The sequence below is a fragment of the Musca domestica genome, unplaced genomic scaffold (assembly GCF_030504385.1).
Source record: "Musca domestica strain aabys unplaced genomic scaffold, Musca_domestica.polishedcontigs.V.1.1 62, whole genome shotgun sequence".
Lineage (NCBI taxonomy): Eukaryota > Metazoa > Arthropoda > Insecta > Diptera > Muscidae > Musca > Musca domestica.
The window spans coordinates 2433323-2461098 of NW_026712369.1; the positions used below are offsets into that span (position 1 = coordinate 2433323).

The 27776-nt window shown below is 33.8% G+C and overlaps 1 non-coding gene across 1 annotated transcript; it reads left to right on the forward strand.

Moving 5' to 3' along the window:
* Nucleotides 1–3018: 3018 nt before the first annotated feature.
* Nucleotides 3019–3090, forward strand: TRNAQ-UUG (transfer RNA glutamine (anticodon UUG)). Its single transcript has one exon. It is a non-coding gene; the product is annotated as a tRNA-Gln (tRNA).
* Nucleotides 3091–27776: the final 24686 nt, after the last annotated feature.

The following is a 27776-nucleotide window of genomic DNA, read 5'->3' on the forward strand; positions in this document are numbered from 1 at the left end:
AAGCTCAGAGAAAGCAAAATAAGCATCCAAATAAATCCATCCTTCTCGTCAAATTTCTGCCAACCCTTTCTCACTCACAAAGTGTCACAATTTCCAATACTTATATCTGTCATAACTAGCGAAACAAGACTGTTTGCAACTTGCTATATATAAATATTTCTCTTAACCAGAAATGTGAGATGTATATGGTATTTATCGAAATTTATGATTTCGCATAAAATTGGATATAAAAGTTCGATTTCCCTCAAATTTTGCACATACCAATATTTTTATCTCTGTTAGATGAAATATAAAAATGGAATACTTTACGCGTATTTCCACATTTTCCAAAAAAATTCACATATCTCATATAATCATAAGTCAAGGCAGGGGGTATACATCTGTCGGAAAAATCGACTGATGCCTTTTTAAATAATACTTTAATAGTATAATATATAGTATAATATATAATAGTCTAAAATATATTCATAAGATCCGTATTTAAAGACCTCTTTTATGAGGCCATCATTTCTTTAAGAAATCCACTTTTGGAGATCCCTTTGAATAATCCACATTGCTTTGTAAAAGTCATGTTAAAACACCCCTTTTCGTTTTCCTTGGATTCTTTATAAAATCCACTATTATAATCCTCGTTAAGTAGTTCGAATTTCATTTATAAAATGTATATTTTTAGACAGCCTTAAGTAGCCCAAGAGTACATTATAAAATCTAGCTATAGGTAACCCTTTGAATTGTAAAAGATTTTTTAAATAAAATTCTTCTATTGTATTCTTTTTAAATTTATATTCCTTGTCTTTTCTAATTTCTTTTCATCTACATTTCTACCATTTAATATTCACTTTAATTTACCACAACAGCACAGACACCAATAACTAACCAAATTTAATTGTTATTCATTCATTCATGCCTCATTTTGTGGCAGAGCAACAGGTGGTTTTCTCCCTCTAATTCATGGAGCAACATGTCGCCCATCTGTTCAAGAATTCAATGAAATGTTGGTGCATGTCGACAATACGTGGAGATAGATTGAGAGAGAGAGAAAGAGAGTAAATACTTGCAAGCGACAATTTTCATAGGTAAACATGTTGCTAGGAATTTTGAACAAATTAATGATGCTGGGAATTGTTGTTAAAAACAATTTCTGAATTTGTTTCTCTAGATTTGAATATATCAATACTGGAAATTAAATATTTATTTTAAATTTTTATACCCTACAACACTATGTGTTGGGGTAACACCTCGAAAAATTGGTTTCCAACATAGGAAAGTATATATGTATGCCCATCTGCCCATGTTAATTTGTAATCAAACTACAGGTCGCAATTATGAACCGATCCTCACGAAATTAAAAAAAGGATGTGGGGTTAGGGTCCGAATATAACCCTATTGTTTTAGGAGATGATCGCACGATATTTAGGGGTTGAAATGCACCAAAAATTTTCCTGACTTTGCTGTTGCTCTATAGGTTACAAATATGAACCAATCGACGCGAAATTTTACATGGAGTTAGAGTTTAGGACTGGGCAGAAACCTACCAATTTGGTCCATCGGACAATAATTAGCCGGTAATACAGACCGTAACTTTTATGTAAGAAAATAGGAAAATTTCCACTAAACCGCGAATATTTTTAATCCCAGCCAAATCACAAATACATTAAAAGATCAGTTCTGACCATTACATTACGGATATATAGCAAAATAGGTACAAAATATATATGTAAAATAATTGATCTTATTTATTCTGCTTATAAATCAAGAATCGCGGGGTCGATTTTCACAATTCCCATCAATTCGGAAAGGTTTCTTGCCAGAGAAGGATAAAATCTAAGAAAATCGCAGAAAAATGTACTAATAAAAAAGTAAATATCTTTTGTTCCATTTTTTTTTTCAATTTTTGTCATATTTTTTATCGCATGCGATTATTTCAATTTGACTTAGAATTTTGAATTGAAAATTTTCTAAATTTTTACACCCCTCAACACTACGCTTTGAGGGAATTATATGCATGTCGCAATTATCGTCCGATCCTCATGAAATTTTGCATGGGTTTAGGGTTAGGCTCAGAATTGAAGTCTATTGTTCTTAATATGTACATTTAGAGGTTCAAATAGACTAAAAAAATTAAATTTTTCTAATTTCGAAGTCGCTTTATAGGCCACGATTGAAAACAAATCGACACGGAATTTCGCATCAGAAAAGAGTTAAGGACATGGAAGAAGTCTAGCATTTTGGATGACCATTAGATTATATTTAGCTGTAAAATGGGCCACAACTTTCGTATGAATTTGTTTTGAATGAATGAACACTAGGGAGTGAGTAAATATTGGCCAAATTCTCCGGGTCAAAAACCTAAGGGTAACCCCTGGGCAGAGCTCTTTGACATTATTTTAAAACAGAAATCTTCCAAAATGGATTTGTATATAAGGGGACTTCGAACATATAGTTGTGTTGTATGGAATCACATGGTCGGTCCCGCACGACTATAGCCTTTGCTTACTTGTTTTAATATAAAATCGATTAAAATTTTAAATGTTTACATTAGATATCCAAAAAAAATATTCCTATAAATTCTAAAAATTATATAGATTATTGCTATAAATTTCAGAATTTTATTTTTCCGAAAGGTATTTTGCAACAAAGCTACAACAAAACCATTGATCAAATTAGAGAATTTGTAAATACATCAAGCATCGTGTAAGCAGATTTACTTTCACATACATGCAGAGCTATCCTCTACTTCGTTTGATCAAACATTGAACCATTTGTCCAAAAATTCAAAAAAAAAATATTTTTTAACTCAAAAGTAACTAATTATATGAGATTTAGGGTTTTTTGATATTTTTGGCAAAAAAAAAAAAAATGTTAAAAAAATATTACAATGGTCAAATTAAATACACGCATATTTTTAAAACTTATGCTATAGATTTATTTAATAGTTTTGAAATACCATTGTCAAAAATTTAAACATGTTGTTTATGAAATTTCAAATTCGGCGATTTCTCCCTCCCCTCAACGTACGGTTCTATGGTGTAATGGTTAGCACTCTGGACTTTGAATCCAGCGATCCGAGTTCAAATCTCGGTAGAACCTGTTGTAAGAATTTTTTGCCTTTTTTTAATAAATTTAATATTATTTTTATTTTATGCAATTATAAGTTTGATAATTAAAGAAGATATTTTAAAGGAATATAATATGTTTTCATAACCTCCACCATAGTATGGAGGGTATATTAAGTTTGTCATTCCGTTTGTAACACCTCGAAACATACATTTTAGACACCACAATGTATATATATTCTTGATCAGCATAAAATTCTACGTCGATTTAGCGATGTCCGTCCGTCTCCGATTGTCCGTCTGTGGAAATCGCTCTAGCTTCCGAAGGAAATGAAGTGGGTTGATAAAATTTTACTAAAATATATATATTATGTCTGCAGGACTTTTGGTATTGAAAATGGGCCATGTAGGTCCACGGTTTGGTATAGCCCCCATATAATAGAACCTCCCTATATTTGATATTTTGGTGATTTAAGCGACATTATTCACCGGAATTGAAATTTGGTATTTGAAGTTCGTAAAGTATACTGCAGCCTAAGACAGAATATGTTCTGTGCAGGTGCACGTCTACCATATAACGGTACCTCCCGATATTTGGTATTTTTATGATTTCAGCGACATTATTTACCGGAATTATTTCATATTTCGTATTTGAAGTTTGTAATTGGTACTACAGCCTATGACAAATATTTTTGTATGCAGGTCCACCTCTTCGTATAGCCCCCATATAACAGTAGCTCCCGATATTCGGTATTTTGATGATTTCAGCAACATTATTCACCGGAATCGTTAAAATTTATCGTATTTGGTGATCTTAATGGTTACTGCAGCCTAAGAAAAAAATTTCGTATCCAGGTCCAAGTCTGTGTATAGCCCCTATATGACGGTGCCTCCCGATATTCGGTATTTTGATGATTTTGACAACATTATTTGCCCGAATTATTTCAAATTTCGTAATTTAAGTTCGTAATGGGTGCTACAGCCTATGACAAGCATTTTTGTATGCAGGTCTACGTCTTCGTACAACCCCCATTTAACTGTATCTCTCGATATTCGGTATTTTTATCATTTGTGGAAGATTATTCACCGGAATTTAAAAAAAATTCGTATTTAAAGTTCGTAATGGGTACTACAGCCTATGACGAAAAAAATTCGTATGTAGGTTCACATTTTCGTATATCATCCCGATATTCGGTATTTTGATTATTTTAGCGACATTATTCACCGGAATTGTAACAAATTTAGTATTCAAAGTTCGTAATGGGTACTACAGCCTATGACGAAAAAAATTCGTATGTAGGTTCACGTCTTTGTATAGTCTCCATATAACAGTTTTCATTTATGTGGTAGGTTCCGTAAGTTTTTTGAAAAATTTCAAGTGGAGGGTATTAAAATTTCGGCCCGGTCGAACTAAGCTGCTTTTTTACTTGTTAAATATTGTAATAAGTGAAAGATTCACGCCCACACAAAGCGCCTGAAGCTAGAATCTTAAAATTATGGGTGCTGGTCCGAAGGTGTCACATAAGCCTGGGATTTTAAAAATTCGTACTAGAACGGTGCAAAAGTACTAAAATGGTGCTTTAAATGGTACCCTTTGTATTTGACGAACCGGTAGAGGAAATCTAAAATTTTGAATTACGGAGTGTATGGCGGATGGATACAAAAGAGTTTTGGGAAATTCGCATTACAAGAGAACGAAAAGTGATAAGATGTCCGACATTTGGTACCATTTCGGAGCATGTGAACGGAACATGAAGAACTTGAACCTGAAATTTGGAATGGGAATGGGAATCAAGTTTGAAGAGTAGGGTCGATATAAGTGGGTAGTTTTGACAGTGTGTATTCATGTATATGAAAAGTACCAAGCGTTACTAAATTTGGTACAATTTGAATTTGAAGGAACGGATAGACTGGAATCCTGAAATTTAAATTAAAATTACTGGCGGAGTGTAGGATATGGAGTGGTAGTTTTCGAAATTTGTAATTATATGCACGAAAAGTACAAAATGGTACTAAATTTGGTAAAATGTCAATTTTGGGAGAACCGGTAGGGTTGGAATCCTGATAGTTTTAAATAAGATTTCAATTGGATTTTATGATACAGGTTGTTATGAAAATTCTTACCAATGTGTACTAAATGGTACTCAATTTTGTACAAATTTTATTTGTGGTGAACCGATAAAGCAGGAATTCTGCAATTTGCAAATAAGAGTAATGAAATAACTGACTAACAATCAACGCCTAGACGAAACTGATGCTAGAATCTTGAAATTTTACGAAAAGAACTAAAAAATTAATATTTTGTTTCGGACAAACGGGAAGAGCTGAATTTCGGAATAAGACTTACTGATGAAGTGCAAAATAGATGTCCCAAATTGTTTTTCTGGAAATGTCATTAAGTATGAGAACTTTACTAAGTTTGGAACAGTTTGGTTTAGGGTTAACGGATGATACTGAAAGTTCGAAATTCTGTTTTGGGTTTCCTATTGGTGATATGTTTGTGATAAAGGAATGGTTTCGGAAATGTGTAATACAAATACACGAAAAGTACTAAATAGTACTGTATTTGGTACAATATGGTATTGGGTGCCATATTGTGTTTTGAATCTGAAATTTTATATCATATTCTATGTTCATGTGCAGCCTGGACATATGGGGGTGGTTTCGGAAATATGTTCTATAATTGTACGAAAAGTACTAAATGGTACTATATTTGGTATTGTGCGCATAAGTAGATTTCAAACCATGAAATTTCATATTGCAATAAATGTTGTATCTGAGGTTGAGATTTGGAGGTGGTTTCGAAAATTTGTACTATAATTGTTGAAAAAGTACTAAGTGATAATAAATTGTGCATTGAGTGAATGTATAGAGCTGAGATCTCGAAATATTATATTGAGGTCTCTTTTGGTATCTGGTGTAGAGATCTGTTCTAAATTCGGTATTGGATGAAGAAAAAGAGCTCAAATTCTGAAATTTAATATAGATATCATATTTGGTGTCTGTGGTTAAGAGAAGGAGCTGGTTTTGGATATGCGTACTATAACTGCAGACAATTTGGTAATGGGAGAAATTAAAGAGCTGAAGTCCTGAAATTTAATATTAAAATCACTGTTAGTATTAGCGGTTGAGATATGGAGATTGCTTTGAAAATGTTTGAAAATTGTTAGAAAAGTACTAAATTATTCAAAATTTGGTGGTACATGATGGAGTGAGCCGATATAAATATTATGATTTGTGAGGTTAGAACAAAATTGGATACTCCTTTCTTGTTCTACGAGATAAGTTATATTCTGAAAATTTTGAACTTTTGTGGGGGAGGTACCAGAAGGAAGGGATCAATATTGCCCATCTCCGATCCCGATTTAAGATTGATAATATTATTACTATGTACCAAGTTTGTACCAAATCTGATACTCCCTTTTTTCAGATATCGTGCGCACCAGCCAGACAGACGGATCCAAAGGAACCGTTATTTCGATAAGACACATTTTGGCCGTATCAAATTATATATATCCTCTATAGCCATATGGTTGAGGAATAAAAATAACAAATATGGTACTTTATGTACCCTTAAAGTCCGAAAACACCCTCTATGTCGCTTATCCAAAAAAAAAAAAAAAAAAAAAAAAAAAAAAATCTACACCTTATCATAATCCTCTAAACCAAGTGCATACAATACATAACATTAAATGTAGTAGCTCCTATCCATCTCTATTTGACAATTGTACGATATTGTACCTTTAAACCCTTATTTCAATCCCTTATTTTAATCCTCTAAATCAAAAATGTTCTTTATTCATATATTAAGAAATAGGCCTTTTCCAAACCATTCTAATGGTTTTTTTAACTTTCTTTTTTTATGGTGTTATTTTTTTATTTATTTTTTTTTTTTTTTTTTTTTTTGGAATAATCCACGCCTTTCTTGTGGCTATGAAAATATTTTTGAAATATCCATGCCTTGTTTTTGGTCATGAAAAATATTTTTTAAAACTCTACGCCATTGTTGTGGCCTTGAAAAATATTTTTAGAAAATCCATGCCTTTCTTGTGGTCATAAAAAAATATTTTTGAAAAATCGATGCCTACTCCATAGTTGTGGCGTTCAAAATATTTTTGAAAACTCTACGGCATTGTTTTGGCGTTGAAAAATATTTTTAAAAAATCCAAGCCTCAATAACAATTTCGTATCATTTTGAAAATTTTAGTATATTTCGTATTTGTATGACCGATTCCAGATATAAAAATTTAGCTCTCATTAATGTTCGCTTTATTACAATGTGGTACCTCTTAGTACTTTTTGTACTCTCCAAGTACGGGCTTCAAAAAATCACGAATTTTATTTCACCCAAGTGTTTCCCATATGCAAAATGTAATGATTCTAATTCTCAAAAACAGAGTAGTAACAATGTTGTACGATTTGTATATTTTTTAGTACTTTTCGTACCTTTAAAGGTGGAATATCCCAAATATCGCTTTATTTCACCCCACAGGACCTTCATGTAAAATTGCAAGGACTAAACTCTTAATAAAGGTTTAGTAACAATATTGTGTTAATTTATACATTTGGTACCCTTAAAGTACGAAGTTCCAACAATATTGTACTTTTATCCTTTTTGTACCCTTAAAGGACGAAGTCCCCAAAAACTCCAGCTTACCTCACCCTTCTGCTCTAAAAGCAACCATTATTGAAAATTTCAAAGTTCTATTTATTACCGATGGGACAATAACAATTTTATACAATTTTATACCTTTTAGTACCTTTGTGTACGAAAAGGTACCTATAAGAGCCTCCAAGAAAAATTTTAGGGTCTTGGATTGGACTATGTACAAAGTTTTGCCATTTTTTAGCGTTAAGTACTTTTCGTGTCTCTAAAGAAGAAATAATCCAAAATCTCGAATATCAAAGATTTAGCTCTAATTGATCAGTCGACAAAAAAGTTTTTAGTACCTGTAGGTACTATTTTGTACCAATTAATAAAGCAATTTTTGAAATCATGTATATTTTCAGCTTTGTAACCAAAAACAAGTAAAAAAACAGTAAGTTCGGCCGGGCCAAACTTTTAATACCCTCCACCTTAGGGTAAAAGAAACATTAGAAGAAATGTGGCAAAAACCATTAAAATGCCGAATATCGGGAGGTACCGTTATATGAGGGCTATACCAAAACGTGGACCTATAATTACAATATTTTTTCACACGAACTACGACCCATTATGAACCACAAATACCAATTTTTAGACAAATCAGTGAAAAAATTCGGCAACGACCATCAAAATACCGAATATCGGGATGTACTGTTATATGGGGGCTATACCAAATCATGGACCCATACATGCAATGTTTCGCCACCGGAGCTGGAACCCATTATGACCAACAAATACCAATTTTCAGACAAATCCGTGAAAAAAGTTTGCAACGACCATCAAAATACCGAATATCGGGATGTACTGTTATATGGGGGCTATACCAAATCATGGACCCATACATGCAATGTTTCGCTACCGGAGCTGGAAACCATTATGACTAACAAATACCAATTTTTAGACAAATCCGTGAAAAAATTTGGAAAAAAAAACTAAAATACCGAATATCGTGAGGTACCTTTATATGGGGGCTATACCACAACGTGGACCTATACATGCAATGTTTTGCCACACGCTCAGGGACCCGTTATGGCCTACAAATATCAATTTCCAGACAAATCCGTGAAAAAATGTGGCATAAATCATCAAAATACCGAATATCGGGAGGTACCGTTATATGGGGACTGTACCAGATGTGGACCGATATATCTCATTTTCAATACCAACCATCCTAGACACAATTTAAATAGCTCTGCTTAATTTTGGCGCTCTACGTCAAATAATGTGGGCTGTATCGTGATTTAAACAGACAGACGGACAGACAGACAGACGGACATCGTTAAATCGACTTAGAATTTTATGCTGACTATGAATATATATATATACTTTATGGGGTCTAAGACGAATATTTAAGGATGTTACAAACGGAATGACAAAGTTAATATATCCTCCATTCCAAGGTGGAGGGTATAAATATGTCCAAATTTAAATTATTTTTGCTTTTTATAGCTTTTGGTACATTTCGTACCCCACCACCCTGATATCCCGCCAAGTGTAATCGAAAACCTGGGTAAATGCTCAAATGTAATATTGTCGGAGATATGTCGTTGTTATATTGCCGTTGTTGTTTTGTACTCCCAATAAATCCCATTATTCCCATTAGTGAAAATATGTAGAACGAAACACACACAAGCTAAACGTATAATGCGCAGCGATGTACACTCACGTGTGTGTGTGTAGGTTTAAGTATATTGGTATAAGTAAATCAATGCGTGTAATTTACGCGCTGTCTGCCATTTTAAAGGAAAAGTGGGCGAGTCCTCCCGACATAACATCATTTCATGCTACCTCATAGATCGCCTACTAATATTTCATGGTTTGCAGAGAGCGGGAGACTGTGTGTGAGAGAGGAGAGATCTAAGAAATGGGCAATTGGGTAATACATGTCGAATACGTTATGTATGTATGGGCTGATGATTTTATGGGTGGTTTTGAAATGATTTCCTTTAAGTAAAGCTAAGTATACACCCAGCAAACCAAGTGACGAATGTCGGACACAATGTTTGAAGTTTTTTTTTCGGAAAAGTCTGATAGAATTCTGAGTAAATGTCTATGATGGACTTTTCTTTAAAGGGTGTAAGAAATAATACAATTTTTTGTAGATCAAGAGCTGTGATCCCTGGGCTTGAAACATGGGAGTGCATGTTGCGCTGGGAAAGACTTCGGACTCTCATCCGAAAATCGTTCAAAAATCGGCACTAAAATTTGAAATTATTTTCTCTATGTAAGGTTAAGTATACACCCAGCAAACCAAGTGACAAATGTCCGACACAATGTCTGAAGTTTTTTTTTTTTTTTTTTGAAAAGTCTGATAGAATTCTGTGTGAATGTCTATGATGGACTTTTCTGTAAAGGATTTAAAAAATAATACCTTTTTTTGTAGATCCAGAGCTATGCTCCGTGAGGTTGAAAAAAATATGGGTGCTTGCTGTACCGGAAAAAACTTCAGGCTCTTATGATTTATCGGTCAGAGGACACGTATCCCGTTCATATGAAAATCGTTCAAAAATAGGCTAGAAATTGAGATTTTGAAATCCTACTCCTGCTCAGTATACACCCAGCAAACCAAGTGGTCTCTGAAGTTTTTTTTCCGAAAAGTCTAATGGAATTCTGTACCTAAAGTGTACTTTTCTTCAAAGGGTATATCAAGAGCTATATTCCGAGAGCTTAACAAGTAAAAAAGCTGTAAATTCAGCCGGGCCGAAGTTTGAATACCCTTCACTATTTGGGAGAAATTTGGCAATTTTCAAAAAAATAAAATCCGTTAAAAATTCTGTTAAAATCTTAACAATACCGAATGTGGCCGTATATTAGGGTCTATGCGATGACGTGGACCTGCATAGGCAACTTTTGTCACATGCTATTACAATATTCAAATGCGAAACTTGAAAAAAATCTATTTAAAATGTAGCTAAAATCATCAAAATAACGAATAAAGGGAGGTGCCATGAGGGTTATAAAACGTGGAACCGCACAGACAATTTTCTGTCATAGGCTGTAGTATTTATTACGAAATTCAAACAACAAATTTGAAATAGTTCCGGTAAATAATGTCGCTAAAATCATCAAATTACCGAATATAGGGAGGTACTATGGGGGTTATAAAATGTGGACCTGCACAGACAATTTTCTGTGTTAGGCTGTAGAATCCATTACGATCCTCAAATACCAAATTTGAAACAATTCCGGTAAATAATGTCGCTAAAATCATCAAAATACCGAATATCGGGGGGTACCGTTATATGGGGGCTACACGAAGACGTAGACCAACATGGCTCATTTTTTGTCTTAGGATGTAGTATCCATTGCGAATTTCAAATACCAAATTTGAAATTGAAACAATTTCGGTAAATAACGTCATTAAAATCATCAAAATACCGAATATCGGGGGGTACCGTTATATGGAGGCTATACGAAGACGTAGACTTACATGGCTCATTTTTTGTCTTAAGATGTAGTATCCGTTACGAACTTCAAATACCAAATTTGAAGGAATTCCGGTAAATAATGTCGCTAAAATCATCAAAATACCGAATATCGGGAGGTACCGTTATATGGGGGCTATACGAAGACGTGGACCTGCATGGCCCATTTTCAATACCAAAAGTCCTACAGGCATACTATACACTTGAGTAAAATTTTATCAACCTACTTCATTTCGTTCGGAAGCTAGAGTGATTTCCACAGACGGACAATCGAGCAGACGGACAGACGCACGGACATGGCTAAATCGTCATAGAATTTTACGCTGATCAAGAATATACTTTGTGGGGTCTAAAATGTATATTTCGAGGTGTTACAAACGGAATGACAAACTTAATATACCCTCCCTGCTATTGTGGAGGATATAAAAAATGAGTTTATTGTACCGGGAAAGACTATGAACTCCTATTGCTTTGGCTAGCACAGCTTTGGTCAGGGAACACACCATCCACTACATATGAATATCGGTCAAAAATCAGCCTAAAATCGAAAATTTTTCCCCATTTTCAAATCAAGTTCTGTCCGAACTCTATTAATTTGGTTTGATGGGATGTTACACACACTATGAGAGTAGCAGCACAACCTAACACACTAAGCCCGACTGTGGGCATGTGTGGGCCTTGGTGCGTTTGTGTGTGTGTGTGAATGTGTTAACCGGCATATCTTCCTTCCTTATAAAGCTCTACTGTTTATATTGTGTAAATAAATTACTGCGGGACACAAAAGTAGTCTCTGGCAACATAGCAGTCAGTATTCACTTCTATTTATACACACGCACACACACTCATACACATGCTTAGTTTAGCATCTCTATCATCATACAGATGTAAGAGAGACTAGGGAACTGTTAGAAGAACTATGTAGACGTACACATGCACCAATACACACATATACAGGGTGAGATAAAAAAACTGCAACAAAGTCAAACGCCATAATTTTTACATTTTTTTATTTTTTTTTATTTTTTTTTTTGAATGAAAGCAAAAAAAATCGGAAATAACATCAAATTTTAGAATAATTTTAGATTTGTTCGAATTGATTACCTTTGGCACGAATTATGACCTTCAAACGGCCAATGAAACCGTCACATGTTGCCCGAATGTTGCTCTGCGGTATTTTGGCCCATTCCCGGCGAAGCGCTTGCTTGAGGTGATCGAGCTTTGGTATTTTTTATTGTTGGGAGTGATTTTTCGTTTTTAGAGAAACTAGGAAACAAGTGTTTGTTTTTAATTAGTTTGAAAGGAAAAAATAAATATTGTTTAATTTGTTCATGAAAATGTATATTAATTTTAATTGAAAAAAATATTTTTAAAAAATCCACGCCTTTGTTGTGGCCTTGAAAAAATATTTTTAAAAAATCCACGCCTTTGTTGTGGCCTTGAAAAAATATTTTTAAAAAATCCACGCCTTTGTTGTGGCCTTGAAAAAATATTTTTAAAAAATCCACGCCTTTGTTGTGGCCTTGAAAAAATATTTTTAAAAAATCCACGCCTTTGTTGTGGCCTTGAAAAAATATTTTTAAAAAATCCACGTCTTTGTTGTGGCCTTGAAAAAATATTTTTAAAAAATCCACGCCTTTGTTGTGGCCTTGAAAAAATATTTTTAAAAAATCCACGCCTTTGTTGTGGCCTTGAAAAAATATTTTTAAAAAATCCACGCCTTTGTTGTGGCCTTGAAAAAATATTTTTAAAAAATCCACGCCTTTGTTGTGGCCTTGAAAAAATATTTTTAAAAAATCCACGCCTTTGTTGTGGCCTTGAAAAAATATTTTTAAAAAATCCACGCCTTTGTTGTGGCCTTGAAAAAATATTTTTAAAAAATCCACGCCTTTGTTGTGGCCTTGAAAAAATATTTTTAAAAAATCCACGCCTTTGTTGTGGCCTTGAAAAAATATTTTTAAAAAATCCACGCCTTTGTTGTGGCCTTGAAAAAATATTTTTAAAAAATCCACGCCTTTGTTGTGGCCTTGAAAAAATATTTTTAAAAAATCCACGCCTTTGTTGTGGCCTTGAAAAAATATTTTTAAAAAATCCACGCCTTTGTTGTGGCCTTGAAAAAATATTTTTAAAAAATCCACGCCTTTGTTGTGGCCTTGAAAAAATATTTTTAAAAAATCCACGCCTTTGTTGTGGCCTTGAAAAAATATTTTTAAAAAATCCACGCCTTTGTTGTGGCCTTGAAAAAATATTTTTAAAAAATCCACGCCTTTGTTGTGGCCTTGAAAAAATATTTTAAAAAATCCACGCCTTTGTTGTGGCCTTGAAAAAATATTTTTAAAAAATCCAAGCCTTTGTTGTGGCCTTGAAAAAATATTTTTAAAAAATCCACGCCTTTGTTGTGGCCTTGAAAAAATATTTTTAAAAAATCCACGCCTTTGTTGTGGCCTTGAAAAAATATTTTTAAAAAATCCACGCCTTTGTTGTGGCCTTGAAAAAATATTTTTAAAAAATCCACGCCTTTGTTGTGGCCTTGAAAAAATATTTTTAAAAAATCCACGCCTTTGTTGTGGCCTTGAAAAAATATTTTTAAAAAATCCACGCCTTTGTTGTGGCCTTGAAAAAATATTTTTAAAAAATCCACGCCTTTGTTGTGGCCTTGAAAAAATATTTTTAAAAAATCCACGCCTTTGTTGTGGCCTTGAAAAAATATTTTAAAAAATCCACGCCTTTGTTGTGGCCTTGAAAAAATATTTTTAAAAAATCCACGCCTTTGTTGTGGCCTTGAAAAAATATTTTTAAAAAATCCACGCCTTTGTTGTGGCCTTGAAAAAATATTTTTAAAAAATCCACGCCTTTGTTGTGGCCTTGAAAAAATATTTTTAAAAAATCCACGCCTTTGTTGTGGCCTTGAAAAAATATTTTTAAAAAATCCACGCCTTTGTTGTGGCCTTGAAAAAATATTTTTAAAAAATCCACGCCTTTGTTGTGGCCTTGAAAAAATATTTTTAAAAAATCCACGCCTTTGTTGTGGCCTTGAAAAAATATTTTTAAAAAATCCACGCCTTTGTTGTGGCCTTGAAAAAATATTTTTAAAAAATCCACGCCTTTGTTGTGGCCTTGAAAAAATATTTTTAAAAAATCCACGCCTTTGTTGTGGCCTTGAAAAAATATTTTTAAAAAATCCACGCCTTTGTTGTGGCCTTGAAAAAATATTTTTAAAAAATCCACGCCTTTGTTGTGGCCTTGAAAAAATATTTTTAAAAAATCCACGCCTTTGTTGTGGCCTTGAAAAAATATTTTTAAAAAATCCACGCCTTTGTTGTGGCCTTGAAAAAATATTTTTAAAAAATCCACGCCTTTGTTGTGGCCTTGAAAAAATATTTTTAAAAAATCCACGCCTTTGTTGTGGCCTTGAAAAAATATTTTTAAAAAATCCACGCCTTTGTTGTGGCCTTGAAAAAATATTTTTAAAAAATCCACGCCTTTGTTGTGGCCTTGAAAAAATATTTTTAAAAAATCCACGCCTTTGTTGTGGCCTTGAAAAAATATTTGTAAAAAATCCACGCCTTTGTTGTGGCCTTGAAAAAATATTTGTAAAAAATCCACGCCTTTGTTGTGGCCTTGAAAAAATATTTTTAAAAAATCCACGCCTTTGTTGTGGCCTTGAAAAAATATTTGTAAAAAATCCACGCCTTTGTTGTGGCCTTGAAAAAATATTTTTAAAAAATCCACGCCTTTTTTGTGGCATTGAAAAAATATTTTTAAAAAATCCACGCCTTTGTTGTGGCCTTGAAAAAATATTTTTAAAAAATCCACGCCTTTGTTGTGGCATTGAAAAAATATTTTTAAAAAATCCACGCCTTTGTTGTGGCCTTGAAAATATATTATTAAAAAATCCACGCCTTTGTAGTGGCCTTGAAAAAATAATTTTAAAAAATCCACGCCTTTGTAGTGGCCTTGAAAAAATATTTTTAAAAAATCCACGCCTTTGTTGTGGCCTTGAAAAAATATTTTTAAAAAATCCACGCCTTTGTTGTGGCCTTGAAAAAATATTTTTAAAAAATCCACGCCTTTGTAGTGGCCTTGAAAAAATAATTTTAAAAAATCCACGCCTTTGTAGTGGCCTTGAAAAAATATTTTTAAAAAATCCACGCCTTTGTTGTGGCCTTGAAAAAATATTTTTAAAAAATCCACGCCTTTGTTGTGGCCTTGAAAAAATATTTTTAAAAAATCCACGCCTTTGTAGTGGCCTTGAAAAAATAATTTTAAAAAATCCACGCCTTTGTAGTGGCCTTGAAAAAATATTTTTAAAAAATCCACGCCTTTGTTGTGGCCTTGAAAAAATATTTTTAAAAAATCCACGCCTTTGTTGTGGCCTTGAAAAAATATTTTTAAAAAATCCCCGCCTTTGTTGTGGCCTTGAAAAAATATTTTTAAAAAATCCACGCCTTTGTTGTGGCCTTGAAAAAATATTTTTAAAAAATCCACGCCTTTGTTGTGGCCTTGAAAAAATATTTTTAAAAAATCCACGCCTTTGTTGTGGCCTTGAAAAAATATTTTTAAAAAATCCACGCCTTTGTTGTGGCCTTGAAAAAATATTTTTAAAAAATCCACGCCTTTGTTGTGGCCTTGAAAAATATTTTTAAAAATTCCACGCCTTTGTTGTGGCCTTGAAAAAATATTTTTAAAAAATCCACGTCTTTGTTGTGGCCTTGAAAAAATATTTTTTAAAAATCCACGTCTTTGTTGTGGCCTTGAAAAAATATTTTTTAAAAATCCACGCCTTTGTTGTGGCCTTGAAAAAATATTTTTAAAAAATCCACGCCTTTGTTGTGGCCTTGAAAAAATATTTTTAAAAAATCCACGCCTTTGTTGTGGCCTTAAAAAAATATTTTTAAAAAATCCACGCCTTTGTTGTGGCCTTGAAAAAATATTTTTAAAAAATCCACGCCTTTGTTGTGGCCTTGAAAAAATATTTTTAAAAAATCCACGCCTTTGTTGTGGCCTTGAAAAAATATTTTAAAAAATCCACGCCTTTGTTGTGGCCTTGAAAAAATATTTTTAAAAAATCCACGCCTTTGTTGTGGCCTTGAAAAATATTTTTAAAAAATCCACGCCTTTGTTGTGGCCTTGAAAAAATATTTTTAAAAAATCCACGCCTTTGTTGTGGCCTTGAAAAAATATTTTTAAAAAATCCACGCCTTTGTTGTGGCCTTGAAAAAATATTTTTAAAAAATCCACGCCTTTGTTGTGGCCTTGAAAAAATATTTTAAAAAATCCACGCCTTTGTTGTGGCCTTGAAAAAATATTTTTAAAAAATCCACGCCTTTGTTGTGGCCTTGAAAAAATATTTTTAAAAAATCCACGCCTTTGTTGTGGCCTTGAAAAAATATTTTTAAAAAATCCACGCCTTTGTTGTGGCCTTGAAAAAATATTTTTAAAAAATCCACGCCTTTGTTGTGGCCTTGAAAAAATATTTTTAAAAAATCCACGCCTTTGTTGTGGCCTTGAAAAAATATTTTTAAAAAATCCACGCCTTTGTTGTGGCCTTGAAAAAATATTTTTAAAAAATCCACGCCTTTGTTGTGGCCTTGAAAAAATATTTTTAAAAAATCCACGCCTTTGTTGTGGCCTTGAAAAAATATTTTTAAAAAATCCACGCCTTTGTTGTGGCCTTGAAAAAATATTTTTAAAAAATCCACGCCTTTGTTGTGGCCTTGAAAAAATATTTTTAAAAAATCCACGCCTTTGTTGTGGCCTTGAAAAAATATTTTTAAAAAATACACGCCTTTGTTGTGGCCTTGAAAAAATATTTTTAAAAAATCCACGCCTTTGTTGTGGCCTTGAAAAAATATTTTTAAAAAATCCACGCCTTTGTTGTGGCCTTGAAAAAATATTTTTAAAAAATCCACGCCTTTGTTGTGGCCTTGAAAAAATATTTTTAAAAAATCCACGCCTTTGTTGTGGCCTTGAAAAAATATTTTTAAAAAATCCACGCCTTTGTTGTGGCCTTGAAAAAATATTTTTAAAAAATCCACGCCTTTGTTGTGGCCTTGAAAAAATATTTTTAAAAAATCCACGCCTTTGTTGTGGCCTTGAAAAAATATTTTTAAAAAATCCACGCCTTTGTTGTGGCCTTGAAAAAATATTTTTAAAAAATCCACGCCTTTGTTGTGGCCTTGAAAAAATATTTTTAAAAAATCCACGCCTTTGTTGTGGCCTTGAAAAAATATTTTTAAAAAATCCACGCCTTTGTTGTGGCCTTGAAAAAATATTTTTAAAAAATCCACGCCTTTGTTGTGGCCTTGAAAAAATATTTTTAAAAAATCCACGCCTTTGTTGTGGCCTTGAAAAAATATTTTTAAAAAATCCACGCCTTTGTTGTGGCCTTGAAAAAATATTTTTAAAAAATCCACGCCTTTGTTGTGGCCTTGAAAAAATATTTTTAAAAAATCCACGCCTTTTTCAATGGCTTAAAAAATCCACGCCTTTGTTGTGGCCTTGAAAAAATATTTTTTTTTAAAAAATCCACGCCTTTTTCAATGGCTTGAAAAAATATTTTTAAAAAATCCACGCCATTGTTGTGGCCTTGAAAAAATATTTTTAAAAAATCCACGCCTTTGTTGTGGCCTTGAAAAAATATTTTTAAAAAATCCACGCCTTTGTTGTGGCCTTGAAAAAATATTTTTAAAAAATCCACGCCTTTTTCAATGCCTTAAAAAATCCACGCCTTTGTTGTGGCCTTGAAAAAATATTTTTAAAAAATCCACGCCTTTTTCAATGGCTTAAAAAATCCACGCCTTTGTTGTGGCCTTGAAAAAATATTTTTTTAAAAATCCACGCCTTTTTCAATGGCTTGAAAAAATATTTTTTTTAAAAAATCCACGCCTTTTTCAATGGCTTGAAAAAATATTTTTTTTTAAAAATCCACGCCTTTTTCAATGGCTTGAAAAAATATTTTTTTTAAAAAATCCACGCCTTTTTCAATGGCTTGAAAAAATATTTTTAAAAAATCCACGCCTTTGTTGGGGCCTTGAAAAAATATTTTTAAAAAATCCACGCCTTTGTTGGGGCCTTGAAAAAATATTTTTAAAAAATCCACGCCTTTGTTGGGGCCTTGAAAAAATATTTTTAAAAAATCCACGCCTTTGTTGGGGCCTTGAAAAAATATTTTTAAAAAATCCACGCCTTTGTTGTGGCCTTGAAAAAATATTTTTTAAAAAAAATATTTTTAAAAAATCCACGCCTTTGTTTCGGCTGTGAAAAAATATTTTTTTTGATTAACGCCTTGAAAAAATATTTTTACAAAAATCCACGCCTTTGTTGTGGCCCTGAAATAATGTTTTTAAAAAATCCAAGCCAAGAAAAAATATTTTTGAAATTTCTGCTTTGAAAACTTGCCTATTACCTTGCCAATGGGAATGGCTAGCAACCAGCCAACTAGATCCGAAACTAAACTCAATATCCCATTTTCATCATAACTTCAATGGAATCTGAAACCCACAAAAATATGTTGCATATTGTTCTCTCAGAGGAAAAGCCTCAGCTGACAATGGACCACAAAACCTGATGCTGATGCCGAGAGGCAGATGGAAATCCAAAGAATAAGCCAGTGGTTATAAAACCCCTTTTAATTAACGTTAATATATGATAATGAATGGACATAGCTGTCGGTAGTCAGGCTGCTGTAGGGGGTGGAGGTAGGAAATTGTGGATGTGGTTAAGCTAGTGTTGGATGAACACTTCCATGCTGTTCTACTCCGTTGTGCTTTAGTCGGCAAAACCATAAAGTATTTTCTCATTGCAAGGATAAAATCAAATAAATTTCAAACTTAACAGACGACGGACTCCATGGACTCCAATGCAGAGGCAGGGACACAGCAACGACATCAGTAGCAGAAAATCATCATTTTACACTGTAATTAAAAAATTATTGCGGTCCCCATACACACACACACAAGGATATATTTGCAACATTTTGTGATGTGACCAGGGGTCAGGATATTGTTTTAAATGGCAGGATGAGTAGTTGAGGTGGTAGTAAGTGAAATAAAAAATAATGTCATGACAATTAAGTGAATTTATTGCCTATTAACAATTGGGAGAGCTCACATTCACACCAGTGGCCCAGTGACACCTTTATGGCCATAGATGTCCTTGGGGAGGATTTGACACATTTTGCTGTTACAACAAAATATGTAAAGGGATATTTATTGCAGGTCTAAAAAATACAATTTACCATCTCTTTTAACTACAAAAAATTTACTTCCCACATTTCCATCATCCTGAAATTACATCGAATGTCATGTCGCGATTCGAACGTCAAACATGAATTTTATTTAACAGGACATGTTCAGATGAGGATTACCTTATCAAAATATGTAATTCACAGTTAAATATTTCAGCTCAAATAAAAAAACAATTAAAGCATGGAAATGGAGAAAAAGCCGAACACCATTAACGTGAAAAGTGAATTTTTATTTCATTTGCATGATTTTATTCGAATACAAACATACATACACATTTATGTTGGTCCGTAAATACGATTAAGATATTCATAAAAACGACTGTCACGCAAACAAAAAAAGGGCAGGAAAATTATGAATGATGTGTTTTATAGGCATATCCATAAAATCCATTTACATATTTACAGGCATTTGCATGTCCACCACAGCAATGAGTGTAGGCTTCGAGAAGCAGGTAGTAACTAACGGCACAAAAAAAGGTGGCCCGTGGATTTTTTAAAAATATTTTTTCAAGGCCACAACAAATGCGTGGATTTTTTAAAAGTATTTTTTCAGGACCACAACAAAGGATTGAATTTTTTAAAAATATTTTTTCAAGGCCACAACAAAGGCGTGTATTTTTTAAAAATATTTTCTCAAGGCTTTAATCAAAGGCGTGGATTTTTTAAAAATATTTTTTCAACGCATTAATCGAAGGCTTGGATTTTTTAAAGGCGTGAATTTTTTAAAAATATTTTTTCAAGGCTTTAATCAAAGGCGTGGATTTTTTCAAAATATTTTTTCAAGATATTAATCAAAGGCCTGGATTTTTTAAAAATATTTTTTCAAAGCCACAACAAAGGCGTGGATTTTTTAAAAATATTTTTTCAAGCCCACAACAAAGGCGTGGATTGTTTAAAAATATTTTTTCAAGCCCACAACAAAGGCGTGGATTTTTTAAAAATATTTTTTCAAGCCCACACAAAGGCGTGGACTTTTTAAAAATATTTTTTCAAAGCCACAACAAAGGCGTTGATTTTTTAAAAATATTCTTTCAATACCACAACAAAGGCGTGGATTTTTTAAAAATATTTTTTTTTTCATGGCCACAACAAAGGCTTGGATTTTTTAAAAATATTTTTTCAAGACCACAACAAAGGCGTGGATTTTTTAAAATTATTTTTCAAGGCCACACTAATGGTGTGGATTGTTTAAAAATATTTTTTCAAGCCCACAACAAAGGCGTGGATTTTTTAAAAATATTTTTTCAAGCCCACACAAAGGCGTGGACTTTTTAAAAATATTTTTTCAAAGCCACAACAAAGGCGTTGATTTTTTAAAAATATTCTTTCAATACCACAACAAAGGCGTGGATTTTTTAAAAATATTTTTTTTTTCATGGCCACAACAAAGGCGTGGATTTTTTAAAAATATTTTTTCAAGCCCACAACAAAGGCGTGGATTTTTTAAAAATATTTTTTCAAGCCCACAACAAAGGCGTGGATTTTTTAAAAATATTTTTCAAGGCCACACTAATGGTGTGGATTGTTTAAAAATATTTTTTCAAGCCCACAACAAAGGCGTGGATTTTTAAAAATATTTTTTCAAGCCCACACAAAGGCGTGGACTTTTTAAAAATATTTTTTCAAAGCCACAACAAAGGCGTTGATTTTTTAAAAATATTCTTTCAATACCACAACAAAGGCGTGGATTTTTTAAAAATATTTTTTCAAGACCACAACAAAGGCGTGGATTTTTTAAAATTATTTCTTCAAGATCACAACAAAGGCGTGGATTTTTTAAAAATATTTTTTCAAGGCCACAACAAAGGCGTGGATTTTTAAAAATATTTTTTCAAGGCCACAACAAAAGCGTGGATTTTTTAAAAATATTTTTTCAAGGCCACAACAAAGGCGTGGATTTTTTAAAAATATTTTTTCAAGGCCACAACAAAGGCGTGGATTTTTTAAAAATATTTTTTCAAGGCCACAACAAAGGCGTGGATTTTTTAAAAATATTTTTTCAAGGCCACAACAAAGGCGTGGATTTTTTAAAAATATTTTTTCAAGGCCACAACAAAGGCGTGGATTTTTTAAAAATATTTTTTCAAGGCCACAACAAAGGCGTGGATTTTTTAAAAATATTTTTTCAAGGCCACAACAAAGGCGTGGATTTTTTAAAAATATTTTTTCAAGGCCACAACAAAGGCGTGGATTTTTTAAAAATATTTTTTCAAGGCCACAACAAAGGCGTGGATTTTTTAAAAATATTTTTTCAAGGCCACAACAAAGGCGTGGATTTTTTAAAAATATTTTTTCAAGGCCACAACAAAGGCGTGGATTTTTTAAAAATATTTTTTCAAGGCCACAACAAAGGCGTGGATTTTTTAAAAATATTTTTTCAAGGCCACAACAAAGGCGTGGATTTTTTAAAAATATTTTTTCAAGGCCACAACAAAGGCGTGGATTTTTTAAAAATATTTTTTCAAGGCCACAACAAAGGCGTGGATTTTTTAAAATATTTTTTCAAGGCCACAACAAAGGCGTGGATTTTTTAAAAATATTTTTTCAAGGCCACAACAAAGGCGTGGATTTTTTAAAAATATTTTTTCAAGGCCACAACAAAGGCGTGGATTTTTTAAAAATATTTTTTCAAGGCCACAACAAAGGCGTGGATTTTTTAAAAATATTTTTTCAAGGCCACAACAAAGGCGTGGATTTTTTAAAAATATTTTTTCAAGGCCACAACAAAGGCGTGGATTTTTTAAAAATATTTTTTCAAGGCCACAACAAAGGCGTGGATTTTTTAAAAATATTTTTTCAAGGCCACAACAAAGGCGTGGATTTTTTAAAAATTTTTTTCAAGGCCACAACAAAGGCGTGGATTTTTTAAAAATATTTTTTCAAGGCCACAACAAAGGCGTGGATTTTTTAAAAATATTTTTTCAAGGCCACAACAAAGGCGTGGATTTTTTAAAAATATTTTTTCAAGGCCACAACAAAGGCGTGGATTTTTTAAAAATATTTTTTCAAGGCCACAACAAAGGCGTGGATTTTTTAAAAATATTTTTTCAAGGCCACAACAAAGGCGTGGATTTTTTAAAAATATTTTTTCAAGGCCACAACAAAGGCATGGATTTTTTAAAAATATTTTTTCAAGGCCACAACAAAGGCGTGGATTTTTTAAAAATATTTTTTCAAGGCCACAACAAAGGCGTGGATTTTGTTACAACAGCGAAGCAGATCCACTAACTACGAAGCAGATCCACTAATTGCATTTGTTTACGAATTATAAGATCCACATGAAATGTCAAATACCTTTGTTTTCCTTTTTGATTTACTTCTCTGTCATACTTACCTCTACTCTATACTTCAATAAAGTTACATGAATACAAACCGCCGTGGCTCGTGTTTGCTTTTCTCTCCCTCGTGTTTTAATAGGTTATGGGCCCAGTCCCACGCAGAGAAAGCAAATTAAATAAGTGAAAAACTTATAGTGTGACTCGGAGTGAAGTCAGTTTAAAAAAAAAAATTTTGTGAACAATTAATTGGAAAACAATTAAAATAATAATAAAGTCGAAATGGCCGGTGTCGTGCGTATAGAGCCGTTAAACGCGGAAAATTATGATACGTGGAAAATGCAAATGCGTGCAATTTTAATAAAAAATGATTTGTGGTCATATGTCGACGAAAGTGCTAAGTGTCCAACGGAGACTGCTGAGGCAGAGAAATGGTCAAAGCAGGATCAGAAAGCGGCAGCAGATATTATGCTTGCCATGAGCCCAACAGAGTTAGGTTTGATTGCAGAGTGCCACACGGCAAGACAAATGTGGTTACGATTAGAATCAACCTACCAATCGAAAGGCCCCGCCAGAAAGGCTACACTATTAAAGCGAGTGGCGCTATCAAGAATGCGCGAGAGTGAAAATGTGCGTGCTCATTTAAATGACTTTTTTGATGCAGTAGCCAAACTAAAAGAAATTGGTGTCCCTATTGGTGACGAGCTTTTGGCAATTCTACTTTTGTATAGTCTTCCAGACTCATATGAAACTTTTCGGTGTGCGGTGGAAACGCGTGACGAATTACCAAAACCAGAAATTCTCCGTGTTAAAATTATTGAAGAATCCGAATCGAGAAAATCAAAAGAAGACAATAAAGATCAGTGTAATGCGTTATATGCAAAGAAAGAGCAACAACAAAAATCGCGACAACAGAGAATGAAACAAAATAGTGGTGGTTGCTTCAAGTGTGGTAGAAATGGACATTACGCGAGAAACTGCAAAGCAAAAAATAAAAACTCTCAGACAGTGCAGAATGCTGAAGAGAACAGCAATAAAAAATCGAATGTTTGTTTTACAACAACAGAAACAGTGTTTTTGTGTCCCGACGGTAATACGAGGTGGTGCTTAGACAGTGGCTGCACATCACATATGAGTGCAAATAAAAACTATTTTAAAGCGATGTGTACAGTGGACCAAACACTAAATCTAGCGAATAATAATTCGACAAAAATAAATGGTATTGGAAATGTAGAGATAACAGTGCATGGCCGCGGAAACGATACGGACGTACAATTAAAAGACGTGTTATATGTATCGGACTTACGTACCAATTTATTATCAGTATCTAAAATAACAGACAGTGGTTATGAAGTTAAATTCGGGAAAACCGGTGCGATAGTTACAGATAAAAATAATAAAGTGTGTTTACGTGCGGAAAGAATAGGAAATTTATATTACATGCAAAATTATGAGAATACAGCGAATTTTATAGAGCCTCGAAATGAACTTGATATGTGGCACTATAAAATGGGACATTTAAATGAAAGAGACTTGAAAGATATGGCGAAAAGTAAAAATATCTATGGACTAAATTTTAAACCAGACCTTAAATTGTCGACTTGTGAAGTGTGCATAAGCCAAAAACAAACCCGATCTGTTTTTCCTAAGAAAAGTGGCGATAGATGCAGCGAATTACTCGAGATTGTTCATAGTGATGTATGCGGACCGATGAGGTGTCAATCTAATTCCGGTGCGAAATATTTCGTAACATTTATTGACGAAAAATCTCGATATTGTGAAGTGTTCTTTTTAAAGAAAAAATCAGAAGTATTTTCAGCTTTCGTAAAATATAAAGCTTCCGCAGAAAACTTTACGGGTAAAAAGATAAAGGCGCTTCAATCGGACAATGGTCGTGAATATTGTAACAATGAATTTGATTCTTATTTGGTGAAAATGGTATAAAACGTCGGTTGACCACTCCCCACACGCCACAACAAAACGGGATGGCTGAACGTAAAAATAGGACTCTCGTCGAGATGTCACGCTGTATGATGAGTCATGCCGGGTCGCCCCCGTCGTTTTGGGCTGAAGCCATAAATACCGCGTGTTATATAAGAAATCGTTGTGTTACAAAGACTAATGGTGAAATACCATATAATCTGTGGACAAATAAAAAGCCAACAGTGATGCATTTTAAAGTATTCGGTTGTAAAGGCTACGTGTTGAATAAAAATCCATCGAAAGGGAAATTTGAATCCCGATCAGAACTGTGTACATTTGTTGGATATTCATCAGAATCAAAAGCCTACCGAATGTGGTGTCAAAGAAAAAGAGACGTAATAATAAGTCGTGACGTTAAATTTATAAATGAAAGCGGATTTAATGACACATATACAGACTTTTTTGATGTCGATGGTGAAAAATGCATAGAAATTGAATGTCCAAACCAAATCGTGGAACCGGAAAATAACGTCGTTAATAATGAAATGGAGAGCGAATCCGAAGCTGAGGAAGAAGTTGTCGAGTGTGTAGACAACGAAAAAGACGACAGACGCGGCAGAGGACGTCCAAGACTGAGAAAATTGGGACTTCGCGGACGCCCCAAAAAACTGTTCCAGCCAGCAAGTACTTCGAAAAGCGATACAGAAGACGAGGACGGAAATCCATCTACAAGTCAGTCGGGAGAAGAAAGTTTTGAAGAATGCGAATTGGCATATCTATCAATAGTTGCAGACCCTATTACTCTAAGTGAGACCAGAGAAGCACAACATTCATCGGATTGGAGAGCAGCAATTGAGGACGAGTATTTAGCCCAAATCAAGAACAATACGTGGGAAATCGTCGAGCGCCCCAACCAAAGGCAAGTAATTGATAGCAGACTAGTCTTCCGAACTAAAGATGACGGAACAACCGCAGGCAAGAAAAAGGTTCGTCTAGTGGCAAAAGGCTATTCCCAACGTCCAGGTGAAGATTTTCACGAGACCTACTCACCTGTAGCACGTTATTCTTCCATCAGAATGCTGACAGCATTAGCAGCGGAATTTGATATGGAGATCCATCAAATGGACGTCGTAACAGCACATTTAAACGGCAAATTAGAAGAAAATGTTTACATGAAAATCCCTGAGCAGTTGATGCCAATATTGACTAAGTTGAAATCCGGTAAGTCTATTGGTACAAATCAAATTATTAAACATGACCGAAACGTCGAAGAGACAGCAGATAGATGGCTGCAGGCAATGAAAAATGCAAAAGATCCTGTGTGTCTTCTAAAGAAGGCATTGTACGGCCTGCGTCAGTCCGGTCTAATGTGGTATTACAGATTAACAAAGAAGTTAAAACAACTGGGTCTTAACCCAACAAAGCAAGATCCATGTTTATTTTCGAGGCAAGAAGGTGAAAGAATTATCATACTTTCCATATATGTAGATGACTTGCTATTAGCCTCGAATGTTCCGGAGTGGATAAGAGACATAAAGTTATCCTTATCACAATCATTTGATATGAAAGATATTGGTCCAGTGAAGCGTTGCTTAGGCATTGACTTCCAGCAAAAACTTAAGTCAAAGCAAGTGTTCCTGTCGCAACGAAATTATGCAGAATTAATTTTGGATCGTTTTGGTATGGCCGAATGTAAATCAGCATGGACTCCTATGGAAGCAAATTGTAAGCTGTCTATACCAGCGATGAAGGACGAAGGTATAATGTCGAAATTTCCATATCAACGATTAATAGGCGCGCTGATGTACCTCGCAGTTACAACAAGGCCCGACATTGCTTACGCCGTAAATTTCATGAGCCAATTTAATTCCAACTACAATCAGGAACACTGGAAATCAGCCAAAAGAATCTTGCGTTACATACGTGGAACCCTCGATTATGGATTGTTATTTACAAAGACCAACACTGAGCTTTATGGTGTTGTTGACGCAGATTGGGGTGGGAATATGACAGATCGCCGTTCATATTCCGGTTACGCTTTCATACTTGGAGGCAGCGCCATAAGTTGGGAGGCGCGCAAGCAGAAAACTGTTTCTCTTTCGAGTACAGAAGCAGAGTACATTGCCGTAGCAGAGGCAACGAAGGAGGCCCTTTACCTGAAAAATATACTCAACGATATAGGTATCTACAACGAGAATGTTACCCTGTTTAACGACAGTCAGAGCGCACAAAAGCTAATTCGGAATTGTGGATATAGTGCACGGACCAAACATATCGACATCCGTCACCATTTTGTACGCGATTGTCTACGAAACAATGATATTACTCTAGAATATATTTCAACGGATAACATGCCAGCCGACATGTTAACAAAAGGACTCAACAAGAACAAACATCAATATTGTTCGGTTAACCTGGGGTTAACATCACATCATCTACTAACCAGTAGTGCATCTACTTCGAGGGGAGGTGTTACAACAGCGAAGCAGATCCACTAACTACGAAGCAGATCCACTAATTGCATTTGTTTACGAATTATAAGATCCACATGAAATGTCAAATACTTTTGTTTTCCTTTTTGATTTACTTCTCTGTCATACTTACCTCTACTCTATACTTCAATAAAGTTACATGAATACAAACCGCCGTGGCTCGTGTTTGCTTTTCTCTCCCTCGTGTTTTAATAGATTTTTTAAAAATATTTTTTCAAGGCCACAACAAAGGCGTGGATTTTTTAAAAATATTTTTTCAAGGCCACAACAAAGGTGTGGATTTTTTAAAAATATTTTTTCAAGGCCACAACAAAGGCGTGGATTTTTTAAAAATATTTTTTCAAGGCCACAACAAAGGCGTGGATTTTTTAAAAATATTTTTTCAAGGCCACAACAAAGGCGTGGATTTTTTAAAAATATTTTTTCAAGGCCACAACAAAGGCGTGGATTTTTTAAAAATATTTTTTCAAGGCCACAACAAAGGCGTGGATTTTTTAAAAATATTTTTTCAAGGCCACAACAAAGGCGTGGATTTTTTAAAAATATTTTTTCAAGGCCACAACAAAGGCGTGGATTTTTTAAAAATATTTTTTCAAGGCCACAACAAAGGCGTGGATTTTTTAAAAATATTTTTTCAAGGCCACAACAAAGGCGTGGATTTTTAAAAATATTTTTTCAAGGCCACAACAAAGGCGTGGATTTTTTAAAAATATTT